Genomic DNA, 19,027 nt, shown 5'->3' with positions numbered 1-19,027 from the left:
TAACATGATTTGTGTTAGGCGACCACCATATGAACTCAGATTGAAGCAGTACAAATATAAAACACTGACATGTTGATGTACACAGATGCAAACATGCATATATGCAAATAGATCCATAGGTATACACAGATACACATGCCCCTTGACTCATAGTAGAGCTACATACCAAAAAAAATTCTTTGTAAGTTGAAAATATTGTAAATTGAATGCACTTAATACACCTGCCAGACAGAATAATGAAACTAAGCATCACAGCACAGCTTAGAGTATCAGTTGTTTCCCCCACAATCACATGGTTGACTGAGGCTGCTGCTTCATGTCACTGCCTGGCATTGCAAGAGAGTACTGTATTACATGGTGCAGCCTGGGAAAAGGTTAAAACTCAAATCTTGGGTACAGCTGCTAATGACTGTGTAATGACTTCACACCAACAGAAAGCTAAAAAAAAATTTAACTAAGTCAAAACATTCTAAGTCAGGAAGAGACTATAATATAAAATGGAACATTTCTTTTTGCTCCTCACCTCCAAACATGACTTTCTTTCAAAAAAAAACTCGTAATGATTTAGGGTTTCCTTCGGATTCTTTCTTTATATACTGGAAGCATTCATAAGTGAACACGTATATGAAATCACTTACATATGGACACACTGGAGTGCCTGGGTTTAGTTCCAGGTCCTGACGCCCAACTCCCACTTCCCATCAATGCAGACAGCAGTGACAGCTCAAGTAATTGGTTTCTTCTCACCTTTGTGTAAGATCTGTACTACCTTCCTGACTTCAGTCTCCTGGCTCCAGCCCAGGCCCAAGTCCAGCCATCATGAACATTTGGGAGGTGAACCAGTGGACAGCAGCACTCTCTCTTTATCTCTTTCTTTCCCACCCTCACATTCCATCTCTCAGATTATTTTCTTCTAACTCACTGGAGGAAAGTGTTGGGCTAAGCTACTGCTTTGGACACCTACATGTCATATCAGAGTACCTGTTTGGACTCTCAGCTATTCTTCTGATACAGCTTCCTGCTAATATACCTGCAAGGGTAGTGGACAATGGTCCAAGTAACTGGATTCTGATCAGCCATGTGAAAAACCTGGGTGAAATTTCAGGTTCCTAACTTTGTCCTGGCCTATCTCAGATGACTGTAACCTTTGGGCTGTGAATCAACAGATGGAAGATTCTCTGTCTTTCTGTGTCTCCTCTCTGTCACACTGCCTTGCAAATAAACAAACCTGTCTATAAAGTCTTTCAAAAAATTTAATGAATAAACACAGATGTTTTACAATTCTGTCTCCTTTTTCAAAAAGATTTATTTATTTTTATTTGAAAGGTAGATTTTGCAAAGAGAACAAAAGATAGAGAAAATCTTCCACCTGCTGGCTCACTCCCCAAATGCCCGCACAGCCAGAGATAAGCTGATCCAAAGCTGAGAGCCAGGAGTTTCTTTCGGGTCTTATGGCTCCTGTAAGTGTCTACCACACATGTTTCAAGCCTCGAATTCTGAGTTACTTGCAGACTGTTCTCATGATCTCTAGTAAATTTGAGAGAAGCTTGAGAACAGTAACTCTGTCCTACAGTATCATGATAAAACAGATTCTTTCTGTGGTTTTTGTTCATGGGGAACTTCTTTGACTATTGTTTGAAGTCCAATATGTACATTTATGAACTTATAAAATAATTAATAGTCTTTTAAGTATTAAAAAATCAATCAGCTTGAAATTTTAATTTAATTATACAAATAATAAATCAATGCATGATTTAACAAATCAGACTTTCGTAAAAACATTCAAACATTAGATTTAAGGCTTTTACCCAACTCTCCTAAATATATAATTACAATTATAAATATGACAATGTCACACTCTCATTAATGCTTTAAGAATCCTTTTTGAAGCAAACAAAATTCTCACTAAATATCAAAATGATAGAAGAACTTACTAAACTTAAACTAGAATTGTTTAGTGCTAATAACAATTTAAATGCTGTATCTTCCTGGAGCCGCAATGAATAATCCTATCAAGATCTACTCCCTACTCCAAAATAAAATCTCAGACCAGTTTACTGAGTTCTCAATGTCTGTGTTATCGATCCATTGTTATTTAGTTTCATGTTGTTTGATGGTTGGTTGGTTTGACACGTATTTTGATTGAGTTATTTTAATCCATTCCCATGTCAAATCAAAAATCCTTCTTATGTCAGTGATACTCTAAGACCACAATTTCCATATAAGTTTCAGTATCTACTTGAAATTCATTTTCCCTTTCAGTGCTACCTGATATGACTCCCTGAAGATAATGATTTTTTTCAAAACTACAAAATATTTTTAAGCTTTTCTATGCCAAGACATAGAATCATTCCCCCTCCGGGAAGTCTTGGCTCTTAGTGGAGTCCAATACTGAGAATATAGCGGTGTATGTAAGAATAAGGGGCCAACAGACTATTGCTCTCTCTAGACCATTTTGGAGGAGTTAGAATTGGGGAAAATATTCCTTTTGATGCCATGAGCTCAAAATGATTTTTTAACTTAGCACATGATACTAATATACCCTCATTTTCTTGAAGATAGCTTTCTACATCTTGACAATAAATATGCTTTTGAGGTGTGTTAAGATATTTATTCCATATATGTTGTGAGTCACATTGAATTGAAATATGTTCTATGTAGGAAATGTACCTGCCCCCTGACCTGAGGATTGGTTAAGAATATAGCCACACAAACATAAGATTCTCTGGAACAGAAAAAGAACAAAGGGAAAGACTATATTTCCAGAGGTCTGAGTGACAGAAATTTTGGGCAAAGAAGCAGAAAAAAGAAACAAAACAGGAACTCCATGGAACAAAAAGAGAGAAAGCAAAGACAGAACTGCAGGCAGCCATGAATCACAACAGCTCCTGGCTATGAGCCACCTTCTTTACCACCTCAAGGTAAGAAGAAATTGCTGCACTACTGCCACTTGCAGTTTCAGTTGAGAGGGAATTCCAGTCAGTCACTGACTTACTTCAACCTGGAGAGATGACTGGGGTGTTGAGCACTGCCAGGTGTGATGCAGGGAAGCCACAATGCTTTCACTTCCTCCTGTCCCTGACCTGCAGAAAGTGCTCTACTCGGCAGCAAAAGTCCATGCATCGCATCTCTATGCTGCTCCTACCAGCATCACTGTCAAAGTCAGGGCAAGGAGTGGGGGCAAAGAATTGATTTGGTGCATCCTGCAGCTGTGGAGGCATTGGGTCATTAGCCCTAGGGCTACACTCACATACTCTGCATGAACCAAGGGGATTCATCTTAGCTTCTGGAGGCAAACACTAGAAACATTCCATTAACAAACCTGCTCCCACCCTGGGAGATCTGGATAATGACCGCCAGCAACACCAGTGCTGGAAAAACTTGTTCTCTTTCTTGATGCCACTTGAATCAACCTGATGAAGACAGGGAAGAACCTACCTTCATTCCATCTCTCTGGACTTAAAATCTCCAGAGCAAAATCACCTGTATACCTTGCAGTCATCCTGTAGGACTCTGATAGGATTTACATCATATCCTCCAGTCCTAGGGCTGGAGCTTTTGGTATTATAATACACAGCAACAGTTGGACTATTCTAGTAGGACCTCAGGAAGGGTCTATCTGAGTCACACAGTCCTAGTATGACAGTAATTTGTGACATAAAACCTGGCACCATGCAGGCTTGCCAGTAGGACAAGGATGCAGCCATATTGAAACCCTTGGTGCCAAGGACCAGGCGTTGGCTATCACAATCAACAGAGACTTATCACAAACTCTCTATGGACCAACAACAAACACACACACACACACACACACACACATTCAAAGAAACTTACTTTCTCAAAACCACACTTCCATTCCTACAAACTGCAGCAGATTAGATTGCTGTGTCACAGACACAGCTGCCATTGGCTAAGACAAAGAAATCAGTCAGAGACTACATTCCTGGGCTCACCTAGAACCAAAGCCAAAGCAAGAAGCTAAATGATACCCTGCATTCCAGCAAACTGTAAACTCTTTTCCAATAAAATCTACTCCACAAAGAAGGGGAAAGTATACAAGATTGACAAATGTCAAGGTAGGGACACAGAAGACAAGAAGCACGGTAACAGGGGCCAGTGTGCTGGTGTAGAAAAATTCTTCCACTTGAATGCCAGCATCCCACATGGGTACAAGTTTATGTCCTGGCTGCTCCACTTCTTTTTATCATTATTTATTTTATTTTTGATGATGTTTACTTAGTTGATTAGAGTGGGAAGGATCAAGAGCAAGGGGAAAGTAGGTGAGAGACTATTGTTTTCACATTTGTTTCTTATTCCTGTAATGGTGGGGCGGGGGTGGGGAGAGACAAGGAGAGAATCTTCACGCAGCCTCCCAACCACCTAGTACCTGGCGGTGGGGAATGGCCACCCAATGTCATCCCAGGGTCCCCAGTGTGGAGTATGTTATGAGGGTTCTGCTTAGGTAGTTTCAATAGTTCTGAAATGCTGTTGATCTCACCACTCCAAGGATGAGGAAATACTTTCAAGCTCCATTGGCTAACATAGTCTACCTTATAGTCTCCATTCACCCACATATTTGCTGCCAACATTTGGCTGGGGTAGTTGCTCAATTTTTTTTCTGTCCTCCTTCCTCTGTTATGGTACCAGATGTCCTCTGCAGGCCCCAATAGACTACCTATCATATCCTCCATGTGCATCTGAATATGCTGTTCACTGCTCTGCCTAAGCCACTGAGGAGGCCCAGCTCCAACACATGTACTCAACAGACCAAAGATCCTGTGATTCTCCCCATGGTTGGATTTCTGAGTCCAGTATTTCAGTTAGGGTAATCCCAAAAGAAACCTTATCTGAAGTGATCACAGACCCGACTATTGGTGTGTGACTGCCAGTACAGGGTCTGGCTCAGTCCTTCACCCACTGCAGCCTATGTATATACTGGTAGCTAAAATTGCTGCATCAGTTCTGTCTCCAGCCCACTCTCCCATGCAAACCAATGGATGCTGAGGCCCAGCCCAACACTGCCTACCACACACTCACGTGCACCTGCAGGAGCTGCAGCCTAGTTCGAACAACCCTAATAACCCCCACTAGGCCTGCCCCCAGACCTGGTTCCTGTGCTTGCCAGAATGTGCAACAGACTGGACTAGTCCATCCAACATCCCATTCAGCTCTCGCACACATCAGTGGCCATCTAAGCCTAGCTCAACCCAACAACTCAGTATCCGGTCCACGCTTGTACCAGTGGGTACCACGACCTGTGGTAGAAAGTACCCCCAACAGCCCTGCTTCTCATGCTCAGCAGTGAGACCTGCAACCCATCAGAGAAGTGCCAAGTTTCCCTACTGGGCCCACTCCCACTCCCAGGTCTTGCACTCTCCAGATGGTTCTGCAGTTCAGCTTAACAGAATTTGCCCCCAGCCCAGCAACAGCCAGCTGATGCTCTGGCAAAGCTCAACCAGCCCACATGCACGTACCAGTAGGTACAGTTGGTTAGCACAGCCTGGCTCTCCCCTTAACCCAGTTCATATGCAGCCCAATGGGTGTTGTAGCCCTGCCAGGCCTGGACTGCCTCCAATGCTAGCTCTCATGCTTGCCAGTGGGAGCAGTGGCACATGAGGGAAGCCCCCTGCAGCTCCCACACAAGGCTTGCCACCCCACACCCCAGGTCTCACACGTGCTGGTGGGTGCTGTGACCCAGTCTGGTGGCCTGCCTCACCTCGGCATTTGCCAGTGGGTGCTATAGCCTGGCCCAGCCTGGCCTACCCTCAGTTCCAGTTCATTTTGATGGGTACCAGAGCCTAGCCCAACCCATCCATCCCCTAGTTGCAGCACTAATGTGAACTGGCTGATGTTGTAGCCTGATCCAGCCTGTCCTGCATCCCATCCTAGTTTTCAGATCTGACAGTAGGTGATATGGACTGGCCCAGCCTGGTCCAACCCCTGACCTGACCCACATGTATGCTGGCGGGTACTGCAACCTGGCTTGGTCTGGCCTGGTCACAGTCTTGGTTCCTGCACTCACCTGCAGGGACTGTATCCTGACAGAGGAGTTCCCCAAGCTCCTCTATCAGGTCTCTTCCCAGTGGCAGATCTCATGCACATTGGTTGGTCCTTGGCCTATCGTTAGTCTACCTCCTATCCTAGCAGGAACAGTGACCTTGCCCAACCAGCCCACACCAATTCTGGTTCTTTTTTTTTTTTTTTTTTTTAATTGTCAGTGTATCGTTAGTTTATTTTTTATTTTTTTTTAATTATTTATTATTTTACTTCATTAATTACATTGTATTATCTGACACAGTTACATAGGTACTTGGGTTCTCCCCACCCCTCCCCAAACCCTCCCACCATGGTGGATTCCTCCACCTTGTTGCATAACCACAGCTCAAGTTCAGTTGAGATTCCCCCATTGCAAGCGTATACCAAACATAGAGTCCAGCATCTTATTGTCCAGTCAAGTTCAACGGCTTCTTAGGTATACCCTCTCTGGTCTGAAGACAGAGCCAGTAGAGTATCATCCCAGTCAATTGAAAGCTCCAACATACCATCAGCAAAAATTTACATCATTATGGAATTAATTGACATAGTAATGAGTAACCAATATGTTAAAAGTAAATGCGAGTTCCCAGCCACCTTCTGTGACCACCTCACCTATACTTCAATTTTAGTTTATACACAACATATAACATTCATAACATAACATGTTATACATAACATCATCAATTCTGGTTCTTACTGTTGGGTGTTATAACCCAGCCACACCTGTTCCACACCCAGACACAGCTCTCACTCATGTGGTTCAGTGGATGCAGAGACCTAACCCAGTGTGTCCTACATCCACCCTAGCTCTCCCGAGGACTGTGGAGCCACTGAAGTCTAGCCCAGATACACAAAAACTAAGAGGATTCACCACCATCAGATTGGCCTTACAAGATATTCTGAAGGGTATCCTGCATCAAAAATAAACATGGAGCACATATACCACAAAATTCACCCAGAGAGCAGGTAGAATCATCCAATTCACAAAATAACCAGTTTTAGATCTTATGTATCCATGCTATACTTGAATATAGATGGATTAAATTTACTGACCAACCAAAAGACTATGACCCCGCTATATGCTGCCAAAAAGAAACTCGCTTTACAAAAAAAAAAAAAAAAAAAAAAAGATGCACACAGACTGAATGTGAAGGGTTGCAAAAAAAAAATCAGGCAAATGAAAATCAAAAGCCAATATGCATGGTTATCCTGATATCAGATAAAGCACACTTTAAATCAAAAACACATCCACACTTCAGAGATAATGACAGTTGTCCACATGTGCACACCCCATAGTCAAAACTTTTACTTCCCTTCCTCTTTTCTCACCCAAATATACCTTTTGTTCCACTCCTTCAGGCAGCCACACAATTGATGTAAACTAGTCACAGTAACACTATATTTAACTTGACTTTAACTTACAGCCAGTGCTAGAAGTTCACTCTTAAAAAGAAATCAAAAGAACATTCACAATAGCTATGGGCTGTTATTTACCTAGGTGTCCAACAATGGATGAATAGATTTCTTAAATGGTCTCTATATATACACAATGGAATATCATTCAGTAACCAAAAAAAAAAGTATGAAATTGAGTCATTTGTCGCAATCTGGATAGACCTGTAGGATATTAAGTTTATATGTGAAAGCTTAAAAAAGGTGGATCTAATAGAGCCAGCACCATAGCACAGCGGGCTAATCCTCCACCTGTGGTATTGTCATCACAGGATTGCCTGTTTATGTCCCAGGTGGTCCTCCTCTGGTCCATCTCCCTAACAATGGCCTAGAAAAGCACCATTAGATGGCTCAAATCCTTTTCCCCCTCTGGCCATGTTGGGAGAACTGGATGAAGCTCTAGGCCCTTGGCTTCAGAGAGGCTCAGCCCAAGTGGTTGCAGCTAATTGGGGAGTGAACCAACAGAGGGAAGACTCCTTTCTCTCCTCTCTCTCTCTCTCTTGCTCTCTCTGTAACTTTACCTTTCAAATTTTTTTTAAAAAAGTAAAAATAAACATAAAAGAATGTTAATGTCATAAAATTAGAAATGTAAGACACGGGCTACCAGATACTAGCAAGAGGATGATTAGCAAAAACGGAAAGAATGTTAGCAAGCACGGAAGTCCAGCTGGATCGGAGGACTCACTTTTGATGCTTCAGAGCACAGCTGAGCATCTATGGCTGACAAAAGTTAACCACATATTTCAAAATAGGTACAGAGAGGATTTTCAATTCCTTGACACAAAAAAGTGGTAACTACTTGAGGTGACAAATTTCCCCAACTATCCTGACCTGATCATTACATGTTATACATGTATATTGATATATTACGTGTCATTCCATAAATATGTATAGTCATATGTATCAATGTAGTTAAAAAGAAAAGAAAATTGCATAAAACAATGTCAAAGGAATGATGCAAAATGGTCAAATGTAAAGATGATCAACAGAAATGAGATTGAAGTAGAAGTACAGTGGTGTTCCATCATTTATCTCACAATCTGTGGCTGGATTTTTATACAATGTCCAAAAGCCTGAATTACATTTCCTAAGGACAGGATCCTGTGGAAGGTTTTTCAGTAGCTGATTCAATCAGATCTGTATATTTTAAATACCACTTTGAGAGCTGTGTGAAGACTAAGCTAGTAGTGAGGCTATGCAAAGCCAGACTAGACATGGTGAGATGGACTAGTGGGAGAGAAGAAACAAAGAAATCAAAACATGTCTTAGAGGGAGAATCATGCATGCTTGGAGATGAACTGGAGAAAGAGAGATGTGGATCTGGGGTAACACACAGCACTGGGCACCACGAGACAGCCTACACAGGGCACTGCTGGTGGCCCAGGACAGAGAGCAGGTGGCCTATGGAGGAGAGTAGACCAAATAAGATCAAGGCAGAGAAAGGACAGACGCCTGAGGGACACAGGCAGAGAAGAACCTCAGACAAGAAGGCCAGAAAATATTCTGTGGGTAAAACATTATCCTCTGAGAGAAAAATAGATTCCTATATTTAGCTAGTTAAATAAATCATTTACATATAGTCTTATCCTTGAGAAGAGGTTGTAAAGTAGCTTACAAAAGATGAGACACTTTGGAAAAGACTGAAAATATCTAAAAGGAGCAAAGCAAAAAAGAAAACAAATGTAGGATACTATAGTATTTAAATCCATAAGCAAAACGGGCAGATAAAAACAAACATCAGATTGCCAAACGCAAATGTTAACTGTCCCAAATTTATTTCTAAGCATCATGGAAGCCAAAGCTTAAACACACATACATTGTTTCCAAGAAGTCCAGAGAATATAAAAATTTTCAGATTGTATTTGCTCAAGAAAAAGGTGGATTTTATTTGTATTTGGATCTAAAAGAAGAAAGATTCTCTTATTGTCTTCATGATTGGGCAGCCTGGAAAATAGTTGGCAATACCCTCAACAAGGTCATTTCAGAAAGTATAGACACACAGTTCTTTGACAGTCACTTTGATCTGGAGAAAAGTTGGGGGGTTCCCAGTGGAACTGAAAGTCTTCCATCAACCTCTACGAAATGTATTTCTTTAAATTCAGCTTTCAACTAAGAACTAAACAACATAGTTCAGGATCATGGTCTCTAGCAGGAACCTAGAGTACAGATATCTCAGGGCAGAAGTGTTTCCTCTGACAATCTTCTGAGAAGGAACATTCTCATCCTATTTATTTCATAAGAAGTAACATACTATGAAAAATGAAAGACCTGGGCCCAGCCCAGTAGCCTAGCAGCTGAAGTCCTCACCTCGCACACGTTGTGATCCCCAATATGAGTGCTGGTTCTAATCCCAGCAGCCCTACTTCCCATCCAGCTCATCACTTGTGGCCTGGGAAAGCAGTTGAGGACGGCCCAAGGCCTCGGGTGACTGCATTCCAAGGCCTTGGGACCCTGCAGCCATGTGGGAGACCTTGAAGAAGCTCCTGGCTCCTGGCTTTGGATCAGCTCAGCTCCAAGTGCTGCGACCACTTGGGGAGTGATCAGCAGACAGATGATATTGCTCGCTGTCTTTCCTCCTCTCTGTATATCTGACTTTCTAATGAAAATAAATAAATCGTTTTCTTATAAAACGTCTCTTTATTTTATTTTATTTTATTATTCCATGGTACAGTTCCTTAGACTTCAGGATTTCCCTTCCCCCTCCACAAATCCCTGCCCCACCACTAATTTCCATGTCATTACAACAGTGTAGTCCTTGCCAAACAGTCATAGGTCCATCATTCTGCTATTTAAGTGTATCCTGACATTGTAGGCATGGACAATGGCTGAGAGTCCAACATCCTATTGTCAAGGTACATCCAACAGTTTCATAGGGAGTCCACTTTTTATTTGGAAATAGAAATGCACACTGGATTGCACCCTCACATCTTTTTGTGATAGTCTCTTAGTTATTATACATCCCCTGTATTTGAAAATAAATAAATCTTTAAAAAAAATGAAAGACCTAAAAAAGAGTTCCACACTGCTGTTAAGGGAGCATGTGTTGAGCAGAACTAAGACCCTTCCTCATCAAATGGTTCTGCAGTAGGTCTTAAAACACAAAGTCAGTGTTCAACAAAGTCCCAGCATTCTGATTGTCTCAAATTTAATTGAAGTTATAGATTCTAGTAATGTTACATTCAGAGTAGATACATTTTTCATGCCCTTGGGACTCTCAATATGAAGGGAAAGCAAGGAAAATGAGGCTTTTGGGAGTAAGAAGAAACTGTCCAGGAAGCAAAACAGGCCACCTTAACACTTGAAAAGATGTTTGAAAAGAGGAAAATAAATTGTCTGGTTTGTCACTGAAAGCCAGAATACAGAACACTGTAACATAATTCAGCTCAGAACCACAGTGACAGCACTCTCCCTTATATTTGCAAGCTACACACCTTCCACTCTTCCAGGAGAACTTAACACAGCAGGTGCTACTCTTGTTGGCAAAAGCCTGCAGCCAGAATGGGACCAGATGTGAAGTTCTGAAGCCTGTCAGCCAGTGGTCCAAGCTATATTCCTTTCATGCCATTCTGTTCATCAACCTGCAAGGTTTGAATCCTTCATCATTTTGGCTCTTTGGAACTGACAGGTGATAATTGAAAAGTATTACTTACTGGTCTCTGAAACCTGCAATGTAAAATCTCCAAAGTGGAGACAAGAAAAGTGAAGAATGAACTGGCCTGCAATCTGATTCCCAGTGGGTTCTGACAGACAACACTGAATGTCCATGGCAGCTAGACCAGGAAAAGTGACCCCAACAAGTTAATGAGCTGCTGGCTGCTCCCATACATGTTAGGAAGGAAGGTCAGATGCATACAGCATTTCCCAACCTTGTTAACAATTTTACTAATGAGGGCAACATGTCAGATGTCTTCATTCCTCAAACTGCAATTCTAGATGACTAAACAATCAGCTTTGCTACTGCATAGCAATGGTCTTTCTTACAAGAATCTTCTCTACCTACTTTTAGCTACTATTCTGTCTTAGAGAGGAAACTCTGGAATCTCTCACAAAACTCCTTCTGCCAATGGATCGAGTCAAAGTAAGCACAACATAAATACTTCCCCACATGTCCCAGGATGAGTAGGTTCAAAAGCCCCATCAGAGACCTCACCACTCACTAAGCAAGCTCAGTCCCTCCTTGACTCTCCAGGAGAATAATTTTATTACATGACTACAATTGTCAATGTGCTGGAAAATATTCTGGGTCCCTCACTAGCACCAATAACCTCCTCCCCACCATACGATCAAAACTTCAAAGCAGCTGGCTTTTCCTTAAGGAAAATATTTTTATGTCTTTTCCCTCTTTATGGACAACAGTAATTAAACTCAATAAGCTACTCAGCACTGAATCATACAATGCACTATTCTGAGGGGAATATGAGGACTATATCAGTCCCTGGCTACAAACAACAGGAACTGACTTCCTGAACTTCAGTGGTAACTGAAGTAAAAATGGAGTTTTGGGGGAAGACTAGTTTCCATGATTTTTTATGACTACTTTAAAATTTATCTGGATGGGGCCTGGCACAATAGCGTAGTGGTTAAAGTCTTCGTCTTGCACTTCCGGGATTCCTTATGGGCACCAGTTCTAATCCCAGTGGCCCCACTTCTCATCCAGCTCCCTGCCTGTGGCCTGGGAAAGCAGTTGAGGATGCCTCAAAGCCTTGGGACCCTGCACCCCTGTGGGAGACCCGGAAGAGCTCCTGGCTCCTGGCTTTGGATCAGCTCAGCTCTAGCCGTTGTGCTCACTTGGGGAGTGAATCATCGGACGGATGCTATGGCTACTATCCGAAAACTTACTTTCTCTCTCTCTCTTTCTCTCCTATCTTCTCTCTTGCTCTCTCGCTCTCTCTCTCTCCCTTCCTCCATCTCTCCCTTCCTCTTTCCCTGCCAGAAAACTAGAGTTTATCCTCTCTTCCCTCCCCACTAACATGTCAGCATCATTTTGTACTGGGACGAGCAGTTTTTAGATAGTGAGATTTTATTGCAAACATTTAATAGAAGTATGGTTTCTGCTAGAAACATTACTCCTTGTTTGCCTGCTGGAGTGAAATTCATCACCATTTTATGGTGCTGCATAAAGAGCCTGGTATAAGCAAAGAGCACCAGCTTGTCCAAAGTCTCTGTCACCCAGCACAGTTTAAGGGACACTGCTTTGGGCTGCCTATAAATATACAAAGAACTTCTTAGGCTTTGAGGATTTATAAAACAAATACTCTTGCAGCTAGTGTTTCTATACCAGGCTTAATCTTGAACCTACAATTCTCTACCTGTCCAGCTCCTTATCAGCTCTCTCTGTAGGAGAACCTAATGGGATAGCAGTGATAATGTCGTAACTCAGAAACTGGGGAAATGGCAGGAACACAGGACTTCCTCAATGAATTACTAGTGTTACCAGACTGCAGAACTATCACACAGAAGCCAGTTCCAGAAGTATGCATGTGTGTGTGTATAATGAAAAGGATGATGCAGATGTTAAGTTGCTACATGATGGGATTTTAAGTATAAGCTATATTTATATATTTCCAGATGCCTTAGCTATCTTTGCTGAAAAACTAAGTTTTTCATAAAATGATTAGAAATTACATGAAATTCCAAGATATACAATACAAATATACTTCCAAAAAGCTTTCAGTTTGAGAAAATAAGGCATGCGTACAAATAGAATATATATATACATGCATACACAGTGGGCTTTAGTAAGTACCAAATGAGTGAAGTCAAATGAATTTCAGCAGAGTTCTGAAGAGAGTGAAAGTGACAGGGGAGTTCTTGTCATGTACCAGTTTGACACCAGAGAGGTTCATAGAAATTTGAGAATTTCAGCTCAACCTAGAGCAAGGATTTTCTTAATTTAAGGTCAGTGTTCTCTTTAAGAAAGCATGCATGAAAAAAATTAAAAAAAAAAAAAAAGAAAGCATGCATGGAACCTCAGGAGTCAATACTCTTGATTTGTTTTGTTTAAAATAAAGCTTCATGGCATCGGTTTTCCAAAGGGATGTGTGATGAAGTTATAAGCCATTGCCATACAAGAAATTGTTTAAGTAGTGGTGGAGGGAGAGTAATATTCTAAATATAGGACAATTAAACAAAGGAAAGATAAGGGAAGAAAAAAATCATGTTTTCATAGAAAAGAACAAAGGAATAACCCGTGCTTAAGAAGAAAATAAACAGGGCCAGCAATACGGCATTGCAGCATGGGCTTTGGCCTACAGCACTACATACCATATGGATACCAGTTCAAGTCCCTGCTGCTCCACTTCCAATTCGGCTCTCCACCAAAGCATTTGGTAAATCAACAGAGGATAGCTCAAATCCTTGGGCCTCTGCACACACGTGGGAGATCTGGCAGCAGCTCCTAACTCGCAGGGTCAAAGTGACCCACTGTGGCTATTGTAGCTGTGCGGCCGTTTAAGGAGTGAATCAGTAGATGAAACACCTCTCTGTGTGTCTCCCCTCTCTCTGTAAATGTACCTTTCAAATAAAAAACAGTGCAGAAGGAAGAAGAAAAGGAAGAAAGGAAGGAAGGAAGGGAAAAAAGAGAAAGAAAGAAAGAAAGAAAGAAAGAAAGAAAGAAAGAAAGAAAGAAAGAAAGAAAGAAAAGAAAAGAAAAGAAAAGAAAAGAAAAGAAAAGAAAAGAAAAGAAAAGAAAAGAAAAGAAAAGAAAAGAAAAGAAAAGAAAAGAAAAGAAAAGAAAAGAAGCAGGAAGGAAGGAAGGAAGGAAGGAGAAAGAAAAAGGAGGAGGAGCAGGAAAAGAGTAAAGGTAGTGTGGAAGTAGAAATGGTCCTGGTTTATACTGGCAACGTCAAGAGAAAAAACTGGGAAAGCAGCAAAACTGGGTGGTAGAGGGCCAATGACTATCAGTTCTATTCTGTGGCCATGTTCAGCTGAAGGACACAGAAACTTGGGGTTAGGAAGATGAAGTGAAAGTTCATAACTCTGAGATTAGAAAGAATTCTAATTCAGAGATGACTATCAAGAAAACGGGCTGATCCTCTGTCCTATATATGCTGTTGCCTACAGCATGGAAGGCATGAGAAGTATTCTGAATGCACTGAGACAAGAATGCATAAGAAGGAGTCATTTTGGAATGTAAGAACAAAGAATGAAGCATGACTGAGAGGCCCAAAATGGGTACCTGGAAGAATGAGACTCACTGGTACAAATAAGGAACAATAATTAGAAATCTGATCTCCAAGAGAACGATAAAGACTAATTTCTAGCAGGAAGAGTCAAGGTGCTGCCCTGGCATCAGTGAAATCCCCATTATCAATGTGGGATTATCAATATAATATCAATGTGGGATTAATTTCAATGTGGGATTATCAATATAAGATCAGAGATGTTGCTAAACATAATCATAATCATAATCATAATCTTCTAGTCCAGCATCTTCTATGCTGGAGAACTGATTGGGTCTGATTTAATAGGGTATTCTGCATTGCTAACTTTAGGCTGTATCATTTTGTTTTTTATTAGCAATCTTTTCTAAAGCATTTTCTCCCAATGACGTTACCACAGTGTGATTAGGAGACACACAAGGACATAAACATTCCAGGAAGATAAAAGCAGCTCTGCTTTCCTGGGACTCTCAGAGCACTTCAACTTCATTAGGCTCCATGTAGCTTCATTAGAGCCAATGCCATTGAAGTTTTTATGTTCACATCAAGGCTATTTGTTTTGACAAAGGATTTTAAGAAAACACAGTTAGAACTTTCTGGGCTTTATTTAACTATATAACCATCTAATTTACTCCCTAATCAAGGGATAACTAAGCATTCCTATACTGCTGCTACAAACCTCTTTGTGTAACTTTAAAATACAATGCAAGATTCCTGTAAGGAAGAAATTCACACCAAGCAAATGCTTACACAAGCTATGCAATGGTTTCTTTCAAAGGTTAAGGATTCAAGCATGATACTGCCCTCTCCATGTACAGGATAGTGGAAGGAATGTATAGATTTTTACAGATTGGTTGCTCACTTCTTCCCAACATAACATTCCAGTTAATGCGACTAGACTTCTAATTTGCCTATTCATAATTCAGGACAATGCTCAACTCCTCATTTCTGTGCAGTGTTCTCCTCTATTACATAGGAGTTCTTTCCTACCTGCTAGAACACACTGACCCTTCAATGTCCTGATTCAACTCTGCTTCCTCACTGAACTTAACTTCTGTTTATCTCAGGGTCCTATTTAGCTGTCTTGTCTCAATCACTCAAATAAAAATCACTTCAGGGAGAACCAAGATAGTGGAATAGGCTAAGGACACATTTAAACATACGGAGAATTATTAACTAGGATGAAGCAGAGAGGGCAGATCCCAGGAAATAGGAGAAGACAGATTGACAGCAGAGGGGCACCTGGAGGCTGGCAGACATGGGAAAGTAGCAGAGACAACTGTGTGGTATTGCAGTGAACAAATACCCCAGTAGCAGTCAGCAAGCAGAGATCTGAACTTCACCAGTGGCTAGAGCACCAGCAGCCACATGGGAAAGGGAATTCACTGAGACCACAGGAGGTGAACCCAGGCAAAAAAACCTGCCCATTCCAGCTGATTTATTTGATTTGAACAAGAACAAAGACAGAGCAGCAGATCCCAAACAGGTAGTACAGGAATACAGTGGCTTTCACAGTCCAGACACACACCAGAGATGAATTGGGTGCCATTTCGTGTAGGTAGGCAAAGGCTGTGGGAAAGGAATGTACGTGCATTATATTTGGAGCAAAATCATTTCTGGCTCAGTACATTGCATTAACATGGCATCATACAGGCTCCACTCCAAATACGTCTGGGTAGCTCCCAGACCTAATGGCCAGCAGATTCAGAACTCAACCATGGCACTACAGGCGCCATTTTGCGGCAAAGGTTATGAGTCTGAAAGGAAAACAGTGAGCTGCACACGTACTGAGCTGGAAGCAAACTCACCTCTAGCTCAGTGCATTGCACTGGTCCTACGGGGAAAATAATACTGACTCTGGCATCCTACAGTTCAAAATAGGTCTAATGGCCAGAAGGTTCTGACAAGATCAGCACCAACCAACAATCTAGTTATTTAAGGACACATGATGTCTCCTTAATCTTGGGAACTGCTTGAACAGGAAATTGGAGAAAATTTTACAGACAATGGTACAGCCATAACACAGGATCACAGGAGTTGCAGAGTGCTGAGCATAGAGAGAACATGGTAGAAGACTAGCACAAGAGTCCAGGCTGAAACTTGGTTGAGGGAGTGACACAAGTGACTGCTAATGAAGAAGCAGGCATCAAAGGCTAAAAGTAAAATCGAACTGGAGACCTATAAGTGACACAGCTTAGAAACCTGCCCAAAGGAGAAGAATCTGCTAACCAGAGGTACAATGGTGAAGAGCAAAAGGAGAGACATCAAGGAAACATCAAGGAAACAGGGAATAAAGAACTTAAAAATGTATAATAAAGCTTCTCATCAACAATGAGAAACACAGGCCGGAATTTAAGGAATATGTCATACAAGAAATAGCAACACTAAAATAATCAAGCAGAATTATTAGAAATGAAGGACACAATGCAGCAAATTAAAAATTCAGTGGAAAGTCTCCATAATAGCACGAGTAAGGCAGAAGAAAGAATCTCAGAATTGGAAGATATTTCTTGCCACAACAATGAAACAGTCAAAAAGCTCAAAGAGAAACTACGACAAACTAAGAAAAGTATTCAAAAATTAAGGGACACATGGGCTCGGCGGCGTGGCCTAGTGGCTAAGGTCCTCGCCTTGAGCTGCCTCTAATCCCGGCAGCTCCACTTCCTCTCTGTCTCTCCTCCTCTCAGTGTATCTGACTTTGTAAATAAAATAAATCTTTAAAAAAAAAATTAAGGGACACTATTAAAAACCCAAATATAAGAGTTATGAGAGTTCCAGAAGGCACAGAAAGAGAAACTGGCTTAAAAATGTATACAATATAATAAAGGAAAACTTCCCTAATCTGGAAAAGAAAATTGGGAAACAATACAGGTGGGCACAGAACTCCCAACAGCATTGACCAAAAGTGATCTTCACTAGGATACATGATAACCAAGCTTTCTTCAATTGAACATAAGGAAAAGATCCTTAAATGTGCATGTGAAAAACATTAATTAACATATAGAGGAACAGCAATCAGATGCACCTTTCACAGGAAACTCTACAGGCCAGAACAGAATGAAGTGACATATTCCAGATTCTAAAAGGGAAAAATTGTCTGCCCAGAATAATGTATCCAGCAAAGCTTTCCTTTGTCTTCAAAAACGACAAAAAAATATTCTTCCACAGCAAAGAAAAGCTCAAACAATACACCTCTTCCAGACCTGCCCTACAAATGATACTTAAAGATGTTCTCTTCACAGAGAAGAGCAATAGCACCCACCAGTACCAAAGGTAACTCTGAAGAACATCCCAGTAAAATAACAACAGAAGACTGAATCAATGAGCAACTCATTGCTAAAATAACAGGACCAAATTACCACCTATTCATACTAACTCTGAATGGAAATGAATTAAACTCATCAATTAAACGTCATAGATTAGTAGACTGGATCAAAACACAGAACCCACCTATCTGTTGCCTACAGGAGACACATCTCACCAACCAAGATCACTGGAAACTATCTCATGGATTTTATTTTCATTTCTTCAAAATAGTTTTTTTTTCTCTCATATTAAATTCTTCACTGACTCATAGGTCATACAGTAGCATCATTTTCTTCAAGAAGGATCTTGGTTCTCTTTTTCAGTTCTTCAGAGACATTAGTCATTCAGTAGCATGTTATTAAGCTTCATGGCCTTATAAATGTCTTTTGCCTGTTACTGATTTTGTTTTGTGGCTTTTCATTTAAAGGGATGTATAGTAACTGTGTAATGGAGACTATCATATACAGATAAGAGGATCTAACTCATTATGCATCTCTACTTCCAGATCAAAGATGGATTCCTAAGGCAACTGTTAAATATATCTAGACAATAGGATGCTGGACTCTCTGCCATTGTCCATGCCCACAGTGATGGACTTATGACTGTTTATGAAAAACTATACTATAGTAATAAAACAGGTGAACTCAGTGGCAGGGGTAGGGAACTTTGGGAGGGTATTAGGAAATTCCAGAGCCTATGGGACAGTATCATAAAATAATAATTTAAAAATGAAAAATCACTTTGGAGCATCTACTAGCTGCAGGCTTGATAGTCATTTGCACTTACTGTTTTCTCTTCTGATTGTTTCTGCATATTAATTGCACTGTTCCAGTACAGGTGATTAGTCTATTACTTTTGCACTCTCCACAGTGCCAAGCCAGTTACTAGGCAGAATATCAATTTATGCCTATAAGTTAAAATGTGGCTGATGTATATTGTGGATAAAAGAAAGAAAAACACTCAGGCAAATCTAGAACTATGAGTCATTTTAGCACATAAAAAGAAAACTTAAGAGAATGAAAGAAAATGATCTTTTTTTTTTTTTTTTCAGCAAAAGCAACAAGAAAATGAGG

The sequence above is a fragment of the Ochotona princeps genome, chromosome 8 (genome assembly GCF_030435755.1).
Source record: "Ochotona princeps isolate mOchPri1 chromosome 8, mOchPri1.hap1, whole genome shotgun sequence".
NCBI lineage: Eukaryota > Metazoa > Chordata > Mammalia > Lagomorpha > Ochotonidae > Ochotona > Ochotona princeps.
The sequence above is the reverse complement of the archived record's forward strand: the minus strand, read 5'-3'. Positions refer to the sequence as shown.